Raw genomic sequence first — 17,622 nt, forward strand, 5'->3', positions numbered from 1 at the left:
GTGGCCTGGTAGAAAAGGCAAAGCCCCAGATGCTAGAGGATCTGGATTCTAATCCTGCTGTGCCATTTTTCCCGCTGTGTGACCTTTGGATAGTCACTTAACTTCTCTGGGCCTCAGTTTCCTCACCTATTAAATAAGGATTAAATACCTGTTCTTCCTCCCCCTTAGACTGGAAACCCTGTTGGGATGGGAACTGTGTCAGATCTGCTTGAAATGTAAATACCCCAGCTCTTAGTACAGTTCCTTCCACTTGGTAAGCATTTACCTCAGCAGGTTCTGTCCATCAAATCCTAATTAGCCTAATCATGACAATCCCATTCTTCCCTGATTATCTTATACGTATCACTGTGCTTGGTACATAGTAAGCACTTAACAAATGCCACAATTATTACTTGAACCTGAGATCACACATAGAGTTTCAAACTTACTCTTAGAATTGAAGGCAAAAGAGGGTTTTCATGAAAGTAACAATAATAATGATCATCATTGTTATTGTGGCATTGGTTAAGCACAGGTATTATGTGTCAAGCACTGTACAAATATTCTCTTCTGACACGGACTCGCTGATTTAAGATTTTTATCTTTTCTGGTTGAGGCCAGGAAAATGCTTCATGGTAATGTTGGGCTGCTAATTTCTCTTGATTCTATTGTCTACGAAGCTGTCAAAAACAAATGCTAGTAAATGAGATGTCAGATAATCATAGGCCAATGTCTGCATACTTGCACATGCTCAGTTATGAATTTGAGAAAATACGGGAATAAACCTCCTATTAAATAAGAAAAGATTTCTGATTCTAAGCCAAGGTAGCAGCAGGAGACAGACAAACTGTCCTGTTTAAGGAATAAAAAGGAGAAAGTCTTAAAAGTTAATAACCCTCTCCCAATCCCATCCATGTAAATTGATCAAGCTACTCAAGGCTAGCAACTACGCTAGTCATAGCATGTTTCCGTAGTGCAGTGGCTATCACGTTCACCTCACTCTCAGAAAGTACCCGGAGAAGTAACCTGACTTGGAAAAGAGCACAGACCTGGCAGTTAGAAGACCTGGGTTCTAATCCCAGCTCTACCATGTGTCTGCTGTGTGACCTTGGGTAAATTACTTAACTTCTCTGGGCCTCAGTTATTTCATCTGTAAAATGTAGATTAAGACTATGAGCCCTGCATGGGACATGGACTGTCCAACCTTGTATCTCTCCCAGTGCTTATTACAGTGCCTGGCACATACATAGTAAGCATTTAACAAATACCAGAAAAAAAGCATGAACAATTATTTCTGGTTGCTTTGTCCTTTGTAAAAAAAAAAAAAAACAACAAACAAAAAAACACATTTCTGTAACAAAAACTTAATTCCTTTCTGTTCCCATTTCTAGGCTTCTCCTGGGTTAATCTGGAGTTAAATAATAATAATAATAATAATGATAGCATTTATTAAGTGCTTACTATGTGCAAAGCACTGTTCTAAGTGCTGAGTTTGTAACCTAACCTCAAAGTGTCCATCCAACAAATCACCTTCCTTCCTTTCTCCTGCAGATTCCTCATTAAATGGGATTTCTTCACAAGGGGCTTCCTAAACCATCTGAGCTCCTGTGTTTATTCTGTTTTTATCCAGAACAGGAGGACAGTCCAGACCTCTCTTTCCACTGCTGTATTTGCACCCTCCTTCATATCTTGTTCTCTAACTTAAATTTTGAGATACTCTCTAGTTATCACCTCTAGACTTTACGCTCGTTATGGGCAGGGAACGTGTCTGTTAATTCTGTTGTGTTGCACTCTCCCTAAAGCATAGTACAGGGCTCTGCACATAGTAAGCGCTCAATAAACACCACTGACTGATTGATTGACCTATCCTTGAAAATATGACTGGTAAGTAAATCATCTTTCCTAACATTTCTCCCACTGATAACTGCAGGTCACTAATAATATTGTCCTGTCAAATTACATGGAAGCAAATAACCAGTACATCACCTAAGAGTTCAGAGGAAAGGGCTATATTTTCATTAGCAGGATATTAATCAGCCTCCTGGAAGCTTGAAGTTAGCATTTTCCACATACTGATAATGTTTTTTTGACAGGGATGGTGGACTCAATTAATGAATAACTTTTAATTTAGATTGGAAGTAAAAAGTCCTTAAAGTCAGGGCAGAATCCAAGCATCTGTTAAGATAGAGGATGTACTAAGCACTTAATACAGTGCTCTGCACACAATAAGCACCCAATAATTGTCATCGGTTGATTGATATGGGAGAGACAGACATTAATATAAATAAATGAATTAGAGATATGTACATTAAGTGCTGTGGGGCTGGGAGGTGGGGGGGGGGGGTGTTGGGCAATGAAGGGAGTAACAGCAATGCGGAAGGGAGTGGTAGAAGAGGAAAGGGGGGCTTAGTCAGAGAAAGCCTGTTGGAGGAAATCGGCATTCAATAAGGCTTTGAAGGCAGGTAGAGTAACTGTCTGTCTGATTTGAGGAGGGAGGGCATTCCAGGCAAGAGGCAGGAAGTGGGTGAGGGGTTGGCGGCGTGACAGGAGTGATTGAGGCCCAGTGAGATGAGTAAGATAGTATAACATCATACACGGATCATATTTAGTAAGGGATTGGGGAATGAAATGTTTTTAACACTCATTTTCAGCAAAGAAACAATGATTTTGAAAATGAAATTCCTGTAATTATTCAGAAGCCATTAGTCTTTCCTAAATTCAGTATAATTAGGAAATAGAGGACTTCTTTTGTCAAATCACAAAATTACTCAATAGCAATATGTTAGGGTCCATCTTCGCCATTCATTCTTGCAACTTTAGACCTATAGCTGTGATACTGGCACCTTTTTCTGATCATTCACCCAGAGGCATGAATTTTAATGCCATTGTCCAGGAGATAAATAAATGAGTACTTTCAAAAACTAGAAAGTGATCGCCAGTAGCTCATTGGAGAAGCTAAAAATATATTTCCAGGAATGTGTAATGGAGAAATTAACTCTGTCAGCAGAGTTAAATTAAGAGAAATGTAATCACCCTGCACCTGCAGATAATAGTATTTAACTGGCTGTCATTCCATTTCTGTGACACAGAAGGTCAATTCTCGTAGAACAGTGCTTGGCACATAGTAAGCGCTTAACAAATACCATCATTATTATTATTCTCAGGATCAACCTAACATTAGCAGAAATTGTCCAGAAAAGGGAAAGAGGGCTAAGTCAGAGAAGGCCTCTTGGAGGAGATGTGCCTTCGATATGGTTTTGAAGGTGGGGAGAGTCATTGTCTGTAGGCTATGAGGAGGGATTGGCATTCCAGGTCAGAGGCAGGATGTGGGCGGGAGGTCGGCGACGAGATAGGCGAGATCGAGGTACAGTAAGAAGGTTAGCATTAGAGGTATACGTTACTATAGCTGGGAAGTTAGGACCAAGAGGCCAGGAGAAAACAATGGAGTTTTCTTTCTACATATGGTTCTTTCATCCCTTGGCATATGGGAAAAGAACACTAGAAGGTCTGAAAGTGAAAATGGAGTCTACAGTTATGTCAGCTCTGGCCTTTAAGCTCCGTGTGGGCAGGTAAAGTGCCTTTTACATTATATTGCAATCTCCCAAACGCTTAGCATAGTGCTCTGCACACAGGAAACACTCAGTAGATTGATAGATTCCATTGATAGATTGATATGAAATTCCTAAACATAAATGTGACCTTTGGACATTTGATATTCGCCTTATCCTTAGCGCCATAGTTCTTCTGTAAATATCTTTCAATTATACATTATAAATTACTTATTTATATTAATGTCTGTCTCCCCCTCTAGATGGTAAACTCTTTGTGAGTAGAGTACATGTCTGTCAACTTTGTTGTACTCTCCCCAGTGCTTAGAACAGTGGTCTGCACATAGTAAGCACTGAATAAATACCACTGATGTTGATGATGATGATGATATGTATGCCCTAATAAATGCAGCCTGAAACTGAAGTGTGAAAATCCTAGGAAGATCAATTGTCTACTCCCAAATTAAACTGAGAAATTCATTTACAAAATTGACTGAGCTTCCTGGGAAGAAATTCAGAGTCTGGCTCTGATCCGAACTCCCTAAAATGTTCAATGAATATATCTATCAATCAATCATATTAATTGAGCACTTACTGTGTGCAGAGCACTGTATTCAGCGTTTAGGGTAATTCAATATAGCAGAGTTGGTAGACATGTTCCCTGCCCACAGTGAAATTACAGTCTGGGGGAGTGAGGGTGGACAGACGTTAATATAAATAAATAAAAGTTTTGATGAGTAACAATCACGCCTACTTAATCTATTCTATTCTACTACCCCAATCACTTAGTTCTCTGCACACAGCCCATGTTCAATAAATACTATGGTTTTATTTATTATAATAATAATGGGATTTGTTGAGCCCTTAAATGTGTCAAGCACTGTTCTAATTTCTGGGAGAGACATAAATTAATTAGGTTGGACATGATCTCTGTCCCACGTGGGGCTCACAGCTTAAATAGGAACGAGAACAAGTATTGAATCCCCACTTTACAGTTTAGGAAGCTGAGGTACAGAGGTGTTGAGTGACTTGCCCAAGGTCACACAGGAGGCAGGTGACAGGGTTGAGATTAGAATCCCCTAGGCCACGCTACTTTTCTCCAAATTTGAATGATGCCTCAAATTTACACAAAGATGAAAACACTCTGATGTGTGGGGTTTTCAGAAAATCCTTATCAACTGGATTGTCGCATTTTTTCGTGGCATACTTCCATTTTCTCAGGAAGGTCTGGGAAGAGACTCCTAATTATTTCACAGTTGAATGACATAAGCTTTGCCACTTTGGAGTAGCAGAGGATGTGAGGACCAAGACTAGAGCCAGAGTTTTGAACTCTCCAAATTGAAATATTAATATATGCAAGTGTGTATTTTATTATAAGCTTCATATTTTTTTCTGTAAAAATCTCAAATTGTTGAGATTGTACTCCTTGACGAGGAACATATTCACCAAACTCTAAAATGCGTTTTCCTCTGTAAATGCACTTTACAAGCGAGGGATAGAAATGTGACAATAACACAACATCCCTATGACATTATTCTATAAGAAAATGGGTAATATTTCCTTAAATGCTCACCTATCAAGGAGATGGTAAAATATGAAAATAGACGATTTAAAAGAATGTACTCCTGAAAAGGGACACTTGGACTATTTTTCAGTAAAAAAAGACATGTTATTCATTCTACTTTTGAAGATATTTTCCTTAACAAATTTCACCTTACCATAAATAGGGTTCAACACATGAATTTAAATGGGATTGTTTTCCTATTTAATTTTGGGAGTTTATATCTCCAAGGTCAAGGACCGACAAATAATAATAATAGTAATAATAATAATGGTATTTGTTAAGCTCTCACTGTGTGCCAAGCACCATTCTAAGTTGCAGGAGTAGATACAGGATAATCAAGTTGTCCCACTTGGGGCTCACACTTTTAATCCCCATTTTACAGATGAGGTAACTGAAGCACAGAGAAGTTAAATGACTTGCTCAAGGGCACACAGCAGACAAATGGCAGAACCGGGATTAGAACCCACATCCTCTGACTCCCAAGCCAGGGCTCTTTCCACTAAGCCTCACTGCTTCTAATTTATAGTAAAGTAGAATCTATGAGGAAAGTCTAAAGGACCTAGGGAATTATTTAGCTAGAGAACAGATAGCTAAGAGGAGTTTTAATAACAGGATCTAAGTATATTAAGGGTTATTGTTAAAAGGTTACTGTTGCATCCTTCCCCAGGTACACTGAGGACAGAATGAGTTATGATACTTGAACTGTGGCTAGAGTGATTTAGATGAAATATAAGGCTAAAATTGCTGTCAGCCATCAAGGTTGGAAACTGGAATGTGTTACTGATGGTATCGCACTCTCTGGAAGTCTTTTAAAATAGTTTAGGTGTAGTATCTGTCATGGTTGATGTCTGCTCTTGCGAAAGACAGGAGGATGGAAAAGATGACCTCTCGTGATTCCATTTTTCCACATCTGTTATTCTACTGATCAACCCTCTGGGCCACTGTAATGTAATACTCTGTGGTATATTTAGTATACTATATGTTAAAATCAAGGAGTAATGTGGTTCCCAAGAGTATCATTTTTGCTTTTAAATACTCTTCTCCTTGTTTCCTCCCCTGAGAGGCGGCCTGCTCTGATGCAAATCTGAAAGGCGGGCAGAACTACTTAAAAGTTATTCGTTGTAGGCAGGAAATGTTTCTACCAACTCTGTTACCTTGAACTCTCCCAAGCGCTTGGTATAGTGTTCTGTACACAGTAAGAGCTCAATAAATATGACTGAAAGATCGATCATGTGTATCAATCAATCGAGCAGTGAACCGTATTTATTGAGCACTTACTGTGTGCAGAGAACTGCAGTAAGCACTTGGGAGAGTACAAAACAATATAACAGATGCATTCCCTGCCCACAACAAGCTGACAGTCTAGAAGGGAGCTTCCAGCCTACCTAGCTTGCTGGCAGCAGAATCCCTAAGAATTTAGGAATGTTCTCTTTGCATAACACTGGCAGGTAAGCTGATGCCAGAAGGAGGAATTTATCACCCACAGGTGTTTTAAATATGCTCACCATGGCCAACTGAGGGCTCCATTTCCACACACAAAAATGAGATCTGATCCAGACCAGAGAATATCAATTTCCTTCTTCTTCCTTTCTCAGAACCTGGTTCATAACTCTACTGTCATTTGATGGGTTGGTTTTCTGTTTTTTTCTATTTTATAATCTCCTAGCTAGAGAAAAAAAATTGACCACCAAGTAATTAAAATAATACTTTTTTGCACATATATTGATGTAAAAACATGAGGCTGTACCTAGAAGTAGAACTAGGACTCACTTTCCAGTGATAGGGTCCATTTTGCATAGTTTTCCTGTTATTTCCTCCATTTTCCTCCGAGTGGTGAATAGAGGACTCTATAATGATTGTTCCTACAACCTCTTAGATTGTAGGACTCTAAGTCCCCTTTTAGATAAGGACTACATTTTATCTCATTATCCCGTGTCCACCCCAGCACTTAGCACAAAGCTTGGCACCTAGCGAAATGTTTAATTAGTGACCATAATTAATCGCTCAGCTAAAAGTGCCTCATTAGTGTAGCAGTATTAGTAGTTGCAGTAATTGTATTTTTTAAGTGCTTTCTCTGATCAGAGCACTGTGCTGAATTCTGGGAGAATAACGACAGTGTTTAGTGCTTATTGTTTCCAAGCACTGTTCTAAACACTGGAGGCTTATCTTATGCCATTGTTTCTGATCCACAGCGATGCCACGGACACATCTCTCCCAGAACGCCCCTCTCTCCATCTGCAGTCGTTCTGGTAGTGGATCCAGAGAGTTTTCTTGGTAAAAATCCAGAAGCGGTTTACCATCGCCACCTTCCGCACAGTCAACTTGAGTTTCCGCCCTCGACTCTCCCATGCCGCTGCTGCCCAGCACAGGTGAGTTTTGACTGGTAGCAGATTGCCTTCCACTCACTAGCCACTGGCCAAACTAGGAATGGAATGAGTAGGACCCTGCTTGACTCTCCCTCCCATACCAAGACTGGAAGAGGACTAGAAACCCTCCAGGGGCGACCCTGAGAGGGGAAGCACTTGAGTAGATACAAGTGAGTCCAGTTTGATACAGTCCCTGTCCTACATGGGGCTCACACTCTTAATCCCCATTTTACAGATGAGGTAACTGAGGTACAGATAAGTGACTTGCCCAAGGTCACACAGCAGACAAGAACATGAACAGTTGGAAATTTGGGTCCCTCTCACTCAGGGGCTTACAATCTAAGAATAGAAGTGGGTAAAAGCAGCGAAACAGCCCTCCATTGAAGCAGCGTGACTCAGTGGAAAGAGCACGGGCTTGGGAGTCAGAGGTCATGGGTTCTAATCCCGGCTCCACCACTTGTCAGCTGTGTGACTTTGGGCAAGTCGCTTAACTTCTCTGTGCCTCAGTTTCCTCATCTGTAAAATGGGGATTAAGACTGTGAGCCCCATGTAGGACAACCTGATTACCTTGTCCATTGTTGGGTAGGGACCATCTCTATATGTTGCCAATTTGTACTTCCCAAGCGCCTAGTACATTGCTCTGCACACAGTAAGCACTCAATAAATACGATTGAATGAATGAATGAATTGTATCCCCCCAGCACTTAGAACAGTGCTTGGCACATAGTAAGCACTTAACAAATGCCATCATTATTATTATTATTATTATTAAGAAGCGGCTGGCGTCAGTCACATCAGGAGTGACTATACTATGGGGATTAAGAGTGTGAGCCCCATGTAGGACAGGGACTGTATCAAACTGGACTCACTTGTATCTACTCAAGTGCTTCCCCTCTCAGGGTCGCCCCTGGAGGGTTTCTAGTCCTCTTCCAGTCTTGGGTATGGGAGGGAGAGTCAAGCAGGGGCCTACTCATTCCATTCCTAGTTTGGCCAGTGGCTAGTGAGTGGAAGGCAATCTGCTTCCAGTCAAAACTCACCTGTGCTGGGCAGCAGCGGCATGGGAGAGTCGAGGGCGGAAACTCATAGTATAGTACAGTGCTCTGCACATAGTAAGCGCTCAATAAATACGATTGATGATGATGAGTGAGGAAACATTAAAACACAACACAGACAAATCCACGGAGTGAAAACATTCAATCATTCATTCAATTGTATTTATTGAGCACTTACTGTGTGCAGAGCACTGTAATAAGCATTTGGGAAGTACAAATTGGCAACATATAGATACGGTCCCTAGGGCTTACAGTCTAGATAATAGAATCGATGGTGTGAACAGAATGATCATGAATATGAGTTCTCGTATTTCACAGGGCTTTGATACTGGCCCAGAAAACCTTGAATTTATTGGTTATAGGTTCCCTTCGGAGAAAGAAATAACACTTTTGAGGTCCTACATTGTCCAGGCCGGGAATTCTGGCATACGTAAATAGGTTAAATGCATTAAAACTGTTGATAATTATTTCGTATCTTTAATTGCTGTTCACCAGTCCTGAGTGGTGGATGCCACAGTGAACTAATCCATGATTCTGGTATCGAATCAGGTGGGGATCTGGCTAAGGGGATGGCTTAGTGCAGTTTAAGAGACGACTCTGTCTGTGTCTTGGAACGAGGTTGGATACACACCTGTGACTCACTGAAATTCAGCCAGACAGCCATGCCAAACCTTGTGGCATTTTGGAGAGCCCTGCTGATTTTACCTCATTCTTCTTTCCAAACATATTCTTCTCAAGATTTGACTCCTATTTCTGAGTTGTTTCTGCATAAAATTGGAACTACAAGAAGGCTTGTCAGCACAGCAGATAAACTGCCAGGTTCATATAAAGGCACATTACGTCCAGACCACAGTAGAGTCCACCTTGATTTTAGAAAATAGCCTTTGAGATGACACACTGAAGGACGGGGTCAAGAATCATTTCACCCAAAGGGGTATTTGAGCACCAGCTCTTTGGTAATGGGCTGGTGACGATTTGCAGTGAAACGTGAACTGTGGCAAGAATGAAAGATGACAGGATCGGAATACTTGCTCTTCCTCCTAAATACCACAGGTGCCTTGAATAAAGGCACATTCTACCACATATAAGTGAGTTGTTGAACAAAGTGCACTTACCTGAATAGAGGAAACTACTAAAATCTCTGAAAAGTCTGTGTTTCGATAAATGGAAAAGGGGTATATTTTCTCTCTAATTTTTGTTGGTTTCGCCTACTATGCTGTACAACAAAGAGAGGTATTTTGGTGAGAAATGTGTGTGTTAGGATAGAAGGTGTTTTGTTTCCTGTGGGGGAAAGTGAATGTCTGCAACTTCTTTTTATTTATTCATGTATTTATTTATTGTATTTGTTAAGCATTTACTATGCGCCAGGCACTGTGCAAAGCACTGGGGTGGATACAAGGTAATTAGTTTGGACACAGTCCATGTCCCACATGGGGCTCACAGTCTAAATCCCCATTTTAGAGATGAGGTAAGTAAGGCACAGAGAAGTTAAGTGACTGCCCCAAGGTCACACAATAGGCAAATGATCCTTCATTAAGAGAAGGAAAGTGCAGGCTAAGTGATTTGTCCCAAATTGTACAGCAAACAAGTGGAGGAGCTGGGATTAGAACACAGGGCCTTCTAACTCCAAAGCCTGTGCTCTGTCAGTTTATTAGTGATCTCAGACAGTTGGTTCCATGGTCTAAATGCAATTATTTACAAAAAAGCTGTGGCTCTTTTGGTTTTACACTGAATTGAGTTCATTTTTATATCTTTATCCTCTTGCAGTTTCTGTTCTCCTCTTAATATCTGTCTGTCTCTATTTTTTTTTTCAGTGCTTACTACGTTCCAGGCACCATACTAAGTGCTGGGGTAGATACAAGCTAATCAGATTGACTGATTCCATGTCCCACATGGGGCTCACTGTCTTAAACCCCATTTCACAGATGAGGTAACTGAGGCACAGAGAAGTTAACTGAGTCACAGAGAAGTTAATTGACTTGCAAAGTCACAAGACACATAAATGTTGGAAACGGGATTAGAATCCACAAGGCCAAAGCTGCATTTCTCCCACTCCCTTCTGCATCACCCTTGCACTTTGATTTGTACCCTTTATTCATTCCTGAGAAGCAGCGTGGCTCAGTGGCAGAAGCATCGTGGCTCTGTGGCAAGAGCCTGGGCTTGGGAGTCAGAGGTCGTGGGTTCTAATCCCGACTCCGCCACTTGTCAGCTGTGTGACCTTGGGCAAGTCACTTCACTTCTCTTGGCCTCAGTTCCCTCATCTGTAAAATGGGAATTTAGACTGTGAGCCCCGTATGGGACAACCTGATCAGCTTGTGTCTACCCCAGTGCTTAGAACAGTGCTTTGCACATAGTAAGCACTTAACAAATGCCATCATTATTTTATTTTATTTATTATTAATATTCCTCCCTTAGCCCCCAGGACTTATGTACATAGCCGTATTTTTGTTGATTCATATTGTCTGTCTTCCCCTCTAGACTGTAAATTCACTGTGGGCAGGGAATGTGTCTGCCAACTCTCTTGTATTGTACTCTCTCAAGCACTTAGTACAGTGCTCTGCACACACAGTAAGTGCCCAATAAAAAATTGATTGATTCATTGATTGGTTGACTGAACCACTTATGAACAATTTAGCTCATTGTCTGAAGCACCCCAATCTATCACTGGCAATGCGACCAGTATTGCCAAACCAAACCATCAGCTCCAACACCAGGTTTCTGGAGAACCCATAGCCCTGTGGTGACTTCCATAGTAACACTGAGAAGTAGCGTGGCTTAGTGGATAGAGCACAGGCCTGGGAGTCAGCAGGACCTGGGTTCTAATCCTAGCTCTGCCATAAGTCTGCTGTGTGACCCTGGGCAAGACACTTCACTTCTCTGGGCCTCAGTTACCCCATCTGTAAAATGGGAATTAAGAGTGTGAGCCCTGTGAAGGACGAGGATTGTGTCCAACCTGATTAACTTGTATCTACCCCAGTGCTTGACAATAATAATATTTATTATTATCATTATTAACATTCCTACAGCCCTTTCATCACTGAGATTTATTTCTGTGAAATAGGGACAACTTCTAAAATTTTGCCACCCGCAACCAGAGAAAACAATACCCCCTACTCCTGTTCCATATAACGGTCCATATGTCAAGCTGCATATAATAATAATGATGGCTTTTATTAAGTGCTTACTATGTGCAAAGCACTGTTCTAAGCGTATGATAGTGGTATAATATTGCATTACTATCACACTAGAGAAAACCCAGTGCTCTCTAGTATTTTCTAATTGGGTTCATTGGTTTAAAAAGTTGCTTATGGAGAGGGAGATTGATATAAATGTACATAAGAAGATTTTGGGTCCACGTTAGTTGAAATTTTCATTTCTGAATAATAATACAAAAATATACTTCTTTTTAATTTCTATTGTATCTAATAGGCCTATCTTGAATATTGCCTGAGTTGCTAATACTTGTTTCAGTAAGACCAGTAGTTTAGGAAATGTGTTAAAGGTTAAATTTCTAGAATTATAGTTCTAATAGAGCATCATGTTGTTTTCCAATAACTACGGGGAGAACAACTAATGACTGAAGTGAAAAACTAAGGTAAAAGCTCATAATTACATGATGGAATGTGTTGGTTCAGCAGTAGACTTATCCTTTGTTTCAAAGACAACACTGTTGATGGTGAGATTATATTCATTTTTTTATTGGTATTTGTTAAACATTTACTGTATGCCAAACAGTGTTCTAAGCACTGGGGTAGATACAAGATAATCAGGTTGGATACAGTCCAAGTCTCACATGGGGTTCACAGTCTTAATCCTCATTTTACAGATGAGGTATCTGAGGTGCAGAGAAGTTAAGTGACTTGCCCAAGGTCCTATAGAAGGCAGATGAAGGAGCCAAGATTTGAATTCAGATCTTATGACTCCCAGGCCTGTGGCTCTTTCACTAGGCTATGCTGTCATCTTCTTTCTCTGCCATCTACCCTTTAGACACTTGATAGTCACCCCACAACATTTATATACATGTCTTTAGTTTATTTATTTTAATGTCCATCCCTCCCTCTAAACTGTAAGTTCCTTGTGGGCAGGGAACATGACTACCAACTCTGTTATTTTATCATCTTCAAAGTGCTTAGTGAGTACCCAATAAATACAATTTATTAATTGATTGAAAGATGAGCAAGAATCCTGTTGCCAGAGAACCTTCTACTGACTTTCACACCTGTGACTACCAAAATACAGTTGTTCACCTTCATAATCCTTTGTTATTGGAGTGGAGTATCATCTTGATACCAGTGAGGTGAATATGTCATAACGTGAAATCAGCGGTGTTCTCGGTTTGTTTTTGTTGTGGTGTTGTTGGTTTATGATGAGTCATCCCCACTCTCTGAGCTACTAGAGTGGCTTAGGAATGGAAGAAAATGGGTTGGGAAAAATAGAATTAAAATATACTGACACTTAGGGGTCATCGTGACACAGGGAAACCCCCTTTGCCAAAGCCCCTTGTCTGGATTAGTCAGTGGAATGGCAGGGATGTTGAATCAATCAATGATATTTGATGAGCATGTACTGTGTGCAGAGCACTGTACTAAGCTCTTGGGAGAGTTCAATACACAGAGTTGTACCATCTCTGCCAAACAAAAGTGAGGGATGGTAGCCTGTTTTCTCCTTCAAGGTCCTAGGTCTTTTTTAGACAAATATTATTCAGTTTTAAATTGTTTTTGCTAACATTTTCATAGACTACCATTACAACCATATTTACATGAGGAATTTTTTTAAAAATTTCTTTATGGCATTTGTTAAGCACATACTGTATTCCAAGCACTGTACTAAGTGCTGGGATAGATACAAGCTAATCAGGTTGGACACAGTCCATGTCCTATGTGGGGCTCACAGTCTCAATCCCCATTTTACAGGTGAGGGAACTGAGACACAGACAAGTTAAGTGATTTGCCCAAGGTCAAAATCAGACAAGCGGCAGAGGCGGAATTAAAATCTAGGTCCTTCAGACTCCGAGGCCCACGTTTCATCCTCTAGACGAGGCTGCTTCTTTTCCATATCTGGTGCTTAATCTCCTCATGTTGCAAAGTTCTTTAACTTTAACTGTTCAAAACAGATGATAGTTTCTGAAGAATATAAAAGGCCTTTAGGGAAGACCGTTCAATTGTTCTCAATAAGCTATTTAATGATGGTATTCATAGGTCTAACCAAAATCTTCCTGGAAGTACATTTTTTGGTATACTAACTCTCAAAGAAAAGGAAAATCCCCAGTTGGTCACTGCTTTCATATGCTTATTAATCATATGTACTAGGTTCTGTACCTCTTAAGCACTTGGTATTCACCCCATCCTCAGACCCACAGCACTTAAATATCCGTAATTTATTTTAAAGTCCCTCTCCTACTCTGGGCTGTAAGCTCCTTGTGGGCGGGGGATGTGGCTACCAACTCCATAATAATGTATCCATAATAATGTATTCTCCGGGAGAAGCAGCATGGCTCAATGGAAAGAGCATGGACTTTGGAGTCAGAGGTCATGCATTCAAATCCTGCTCTGCCAATTGTCAGCTGTGTGACTTTGGGCAAGTCACTTAACTCTGTGCCTCAGTTACTTCATCTGTAACATGGGGACGAAGACTGTGAGACCCTGTGGGACAACCTGATCACCTTGTAACCTCCCCAGTGCTTAGAACAGTACTTTGCACGTAGTAAGTGCTTAATAAATGCTATTATTATTATTATCATTATTGCTGATACTCCCTAAATCTCATTATATGGAAGTCATTTTTGTGGAGTATTTTAATTCCTTTCCCTTTCCCTAAAACTCTAACTAGAGAAGCTAAGGACGCCCTTTAAAAAAACAATGGCATTTGTTTAGCCCTTACTATGTGCCTGGCACTGTACTAAACAAGGGGGAGATATAAGATAATCATGTTGGACACAGTATCAGTCCCACATAGGGCTGACTATCTTAATCCCCATTTTACAGATGAGATAACAGACACAAAGAAGTGAAATGACTTGCCGAAGATCACACACAGGCAAGTGGCGGAGCTGGGATTAGAACCCAGGTCCTTTGACTCCTACGCCTGTGCTCGTTCCACAAGGCCAAACCTCTTTGCCCTCTCTTCAGTCCGTTACCCAGTGAAATTTGGTCAGTCTGGTATAGGGATACAAGTATTCTCAAGTCTAAAGCACATCTTTTACCTAAACTAAAATTGTTTTTGTCTTGTTCACCTTGGTGTTTTCAGCTTTCAGAAACTTGTAGAAATCAAACAATCTCACCGGCATTGAGCCTTGTGCTGCTTAGATTTGAAGAACAGGAAATGTAAACACTCTTTAAGGAATGGAGTTGCCTGTAGCAGAAAGAACTAAGTGGAACCGAACTTTGAATTTGTTTGTTTGTGTTCTCACTTTTTTTAAAATTCCTTATTTTGTCATGTTGCCATAGAAATGAATCCAAACAGCAACCATTGTTATTTTCTGTTGCCCTGAGGCCACTCTTCCATTTAACTCAAGATATTCGGACAGATTATGGGAAGGTACAGAAAGAAAAGTTGTTTAATAAAAAGGACTTAATTTGCAGAGGGCAGGGAATGAGTCACATATGAACAGTGTGAAAGGTGGCTCTTTGCCCTAGAAGATTGCATGCCCTATCCCGTTATTAGTATAAAAATAGAATGGCATTTGTAAAATGCTGCTAGTTCCATCTCTGGATAACCCGACAGTTGGCATGAGGATGCAGGGTAAACTGTCATGATATTTAGAAAATTAGAGTCTTGGAAACAAGGAGACCTCACCCTGTTTGAAGGTTAAAAGAAAAGGGAGCGAAAAAAAAGTCTTTATTAAGGGCCGTTAGGGTACCGGATTCATTCAGTCCGGATGACCTAAAGGGAATGTACCATTCAGACTACTTAGAAAAGCATTTTTTACAAGATCGTTTACACTTTATCTCTCTACATCAACACGCTATGAGATATCATGAATCTCATTTGTGTTGTGGAAAAGATTTAAGTGAAATGGACCTTATACTTGTATGAAAGGAGGAATTGCTCATCCCATGATCCAGTTTGTTTTTTCAATAAACTGTTCTGGGTTTAAGGGTTTATCAGGTACCTGAAGGAAGGGACCGGTGGTAATACTCGTGGCTCAGTGGAAAGAGCATGGGCTTTGGAGTCAGGGGTCATGGGTTTGAATCCCAGCTCTGCCAATTGTCAGCTGTGTGACTTTGGGTAAGTCACTTCACTTCTCTGGACCTCAGTTACCTCATCTGTAAAATGGGGATGAAGACTGTGAGCTCCCCGTGGGACAACCTGATCACCTTGTAACCTCCCCAGTGCTTAGAACAGTGCTTTGCTCATAGTAAGAGCTTAATAAAAATGCCATCATTATTATTAATACTGGAGGGCATCACGGTGGAGGTGTCAGGAGACAGCCCCATTCAGAAACATGTCAGGGAGCATGGGAGAGGAAAGGTAGAATGAGAACTTTCTGGGTCTCCAAGTTAGCTTGAGTCTTCCCTGTCTACCCGCGCCCCCCCCCGCCACCTCTCCCTAAACTTTCTTCTGAATCAATTCTCTGAATAATTGTCTATGCCAAGCTCCGGGGTAGGTACAATGCATTCAGCTCAGGCACAGTCCTTGAGGCTCTCTGTCTAGGCTCAGAGAAGCAGGATGGTGTGGTGGCTAGAGTAAGGGCCTGGGAGTCAGAAGATCCTGGGTTCTAATCCCGCCTCCACCACTTGTCTTCTGTGTGACCTTGGGCAGGTCACTTCACTTCTCTGGGCCTCAGTTCCCTCATCTGGAAAATGGGGATTGAGACTGTGAGCCCCATGTGGGACAGGGACTGTGTCCAACCCTATTTCCTTGTATCCACCCCAGTTCTTAGTACAGTGTCCGGCACATAGTAAGCACTTCACAAATACCAGAATTATTACTATTATTAGACTGTAAGCTCCCCACTAAACTGTAAGCTCCTGGTGGTCAGGATCATGTCTTCCAATTCTGTTGTATTGTAGTGCTTGGCACACAGTAAGCACTTAGCAAATACCATCATTATTATTATTACTATTATTATTACCCTCCATATCACTTAGTACAGTGTTCTGCACACAGTAGGCACTCAATAAATACCATCTGTTGATTGATTGAGTATGGATAACAGGTGTTTCATCCTCATTATACCGATGAGGAAACTAAATAAAAATAATAATAATTCTGGTATTCTCCTCAAAAATCTCCAGTGGCTAGCAATCAATCTGCGCATCAGGCAGAAACTCCTCACCCTGGGCTTCAAGGCTCTCCATCACCTCGCCCCCTCTTACCTCACCTCCCTTCTCTCCTTCTACAGCCCACCCCACACCCTCTGCTCCTCTGCCGCTAATCTCCTCACCATGCCTCGTTCTCGCCTGTCCCGCCATCGACCCCTGGCCCACGTCATCCCCCGGGCCTGGAATGCCCTCCCTCTGCCCATCCGCCAAGCTAGCTCTCTTCCTCCCTTCAAGGCCCTACTGAGAGCTCACCTCCTCCATGAGGCCTTCCCAGACTGAGCCCCTTCCTTCCTCTCCCCCTCGTCCCCCTCTCCATCCCCCCCATCTTACCTGCTTCCCTTCCCCACAGCCCCTGTATATATGTATATATGTTTGTACATATTTATTACTCTATTTATTTATTGATTTATTTTACTTGTACATATCTATTCTATTTATTTTATTTTGTTAGTATGTTTGGTTTTGTTCTCTGTCTCCCCCTTTTAGACTGTGAGCCCACTGTTGGGTAGGGACTGTCTCTATATGTTGCCAACTTGTACTTCCCAAGCGCTTAGTACAGTGCTCTGCACACAGTAAGCGCTCAATAAATATGATTGATTGATTGATTGATTGGTATAAGTTTAGTTCTTACTGTGTGCTGGTCACTGTACCAAGTGCTGGGGTAGATACAAGCAAATCGGATTGGACGCAATTGCTGTCCCGCATGAGGCTCACAGTCCTAATCCCCATTTTACAGATGAGGAAACTGAAGGCACTGAGAAGGGAAGTGACTTGCCCAAGGTCACACTGCAGACAAGTGGCGGAGCTGGGATTAGAACCTTCTGACTCCCAGGCCCAGGCTCTATCCGC

General features: G+C 41.3%; 2 non-coding genes across 2 annotated transcripts; one reads left to right on the forward strand and one right to left on the reverse strand.

The window, feature by feature from the left end:
• Positions 1 to 7,470: 7,470 nt before the first annotated feature.
• Positions 7,471 to 7,607, reverse strand: LOC119940486. Its single transcript, XR_005454964.1, has one exon. It is a non-coding gene; the product is annotated as a small nucleolar RNA SNORA7 (small nucleolar RNA).
• Positions 7,608 to 8,346: 739 nt separating this feature from the next.
• Positions 8,347 to 8,484, forward strand: LOC119940468. Its single transcript, XR_005454946.1, has one exon. It is a non-coding gene; the product is annotated as a small nucleolar RNA SNORA7 (small nucleolar RNA).
• Positions 8,485 to 17,622: the final 9,138 nt, after the last annotated feature.

Source organism: Tachyglossus aculeatus, chromosome 18 (assembly GCF_015852505.1).
Source record: "Tachyglossus aculeatus isolate mTacAcu1 chromosome 18, mTacAcu1.pri, whole genome shotgun sequence".
In the NCBI taxonomy this organism is placed as follows: domain Eukaryota; kingdom Metazoa; phylum Chordata; class Mammalia; order Monotremata; family Tachyglossidae; genus Tachyglossus; species Tachyglossus aculeatus.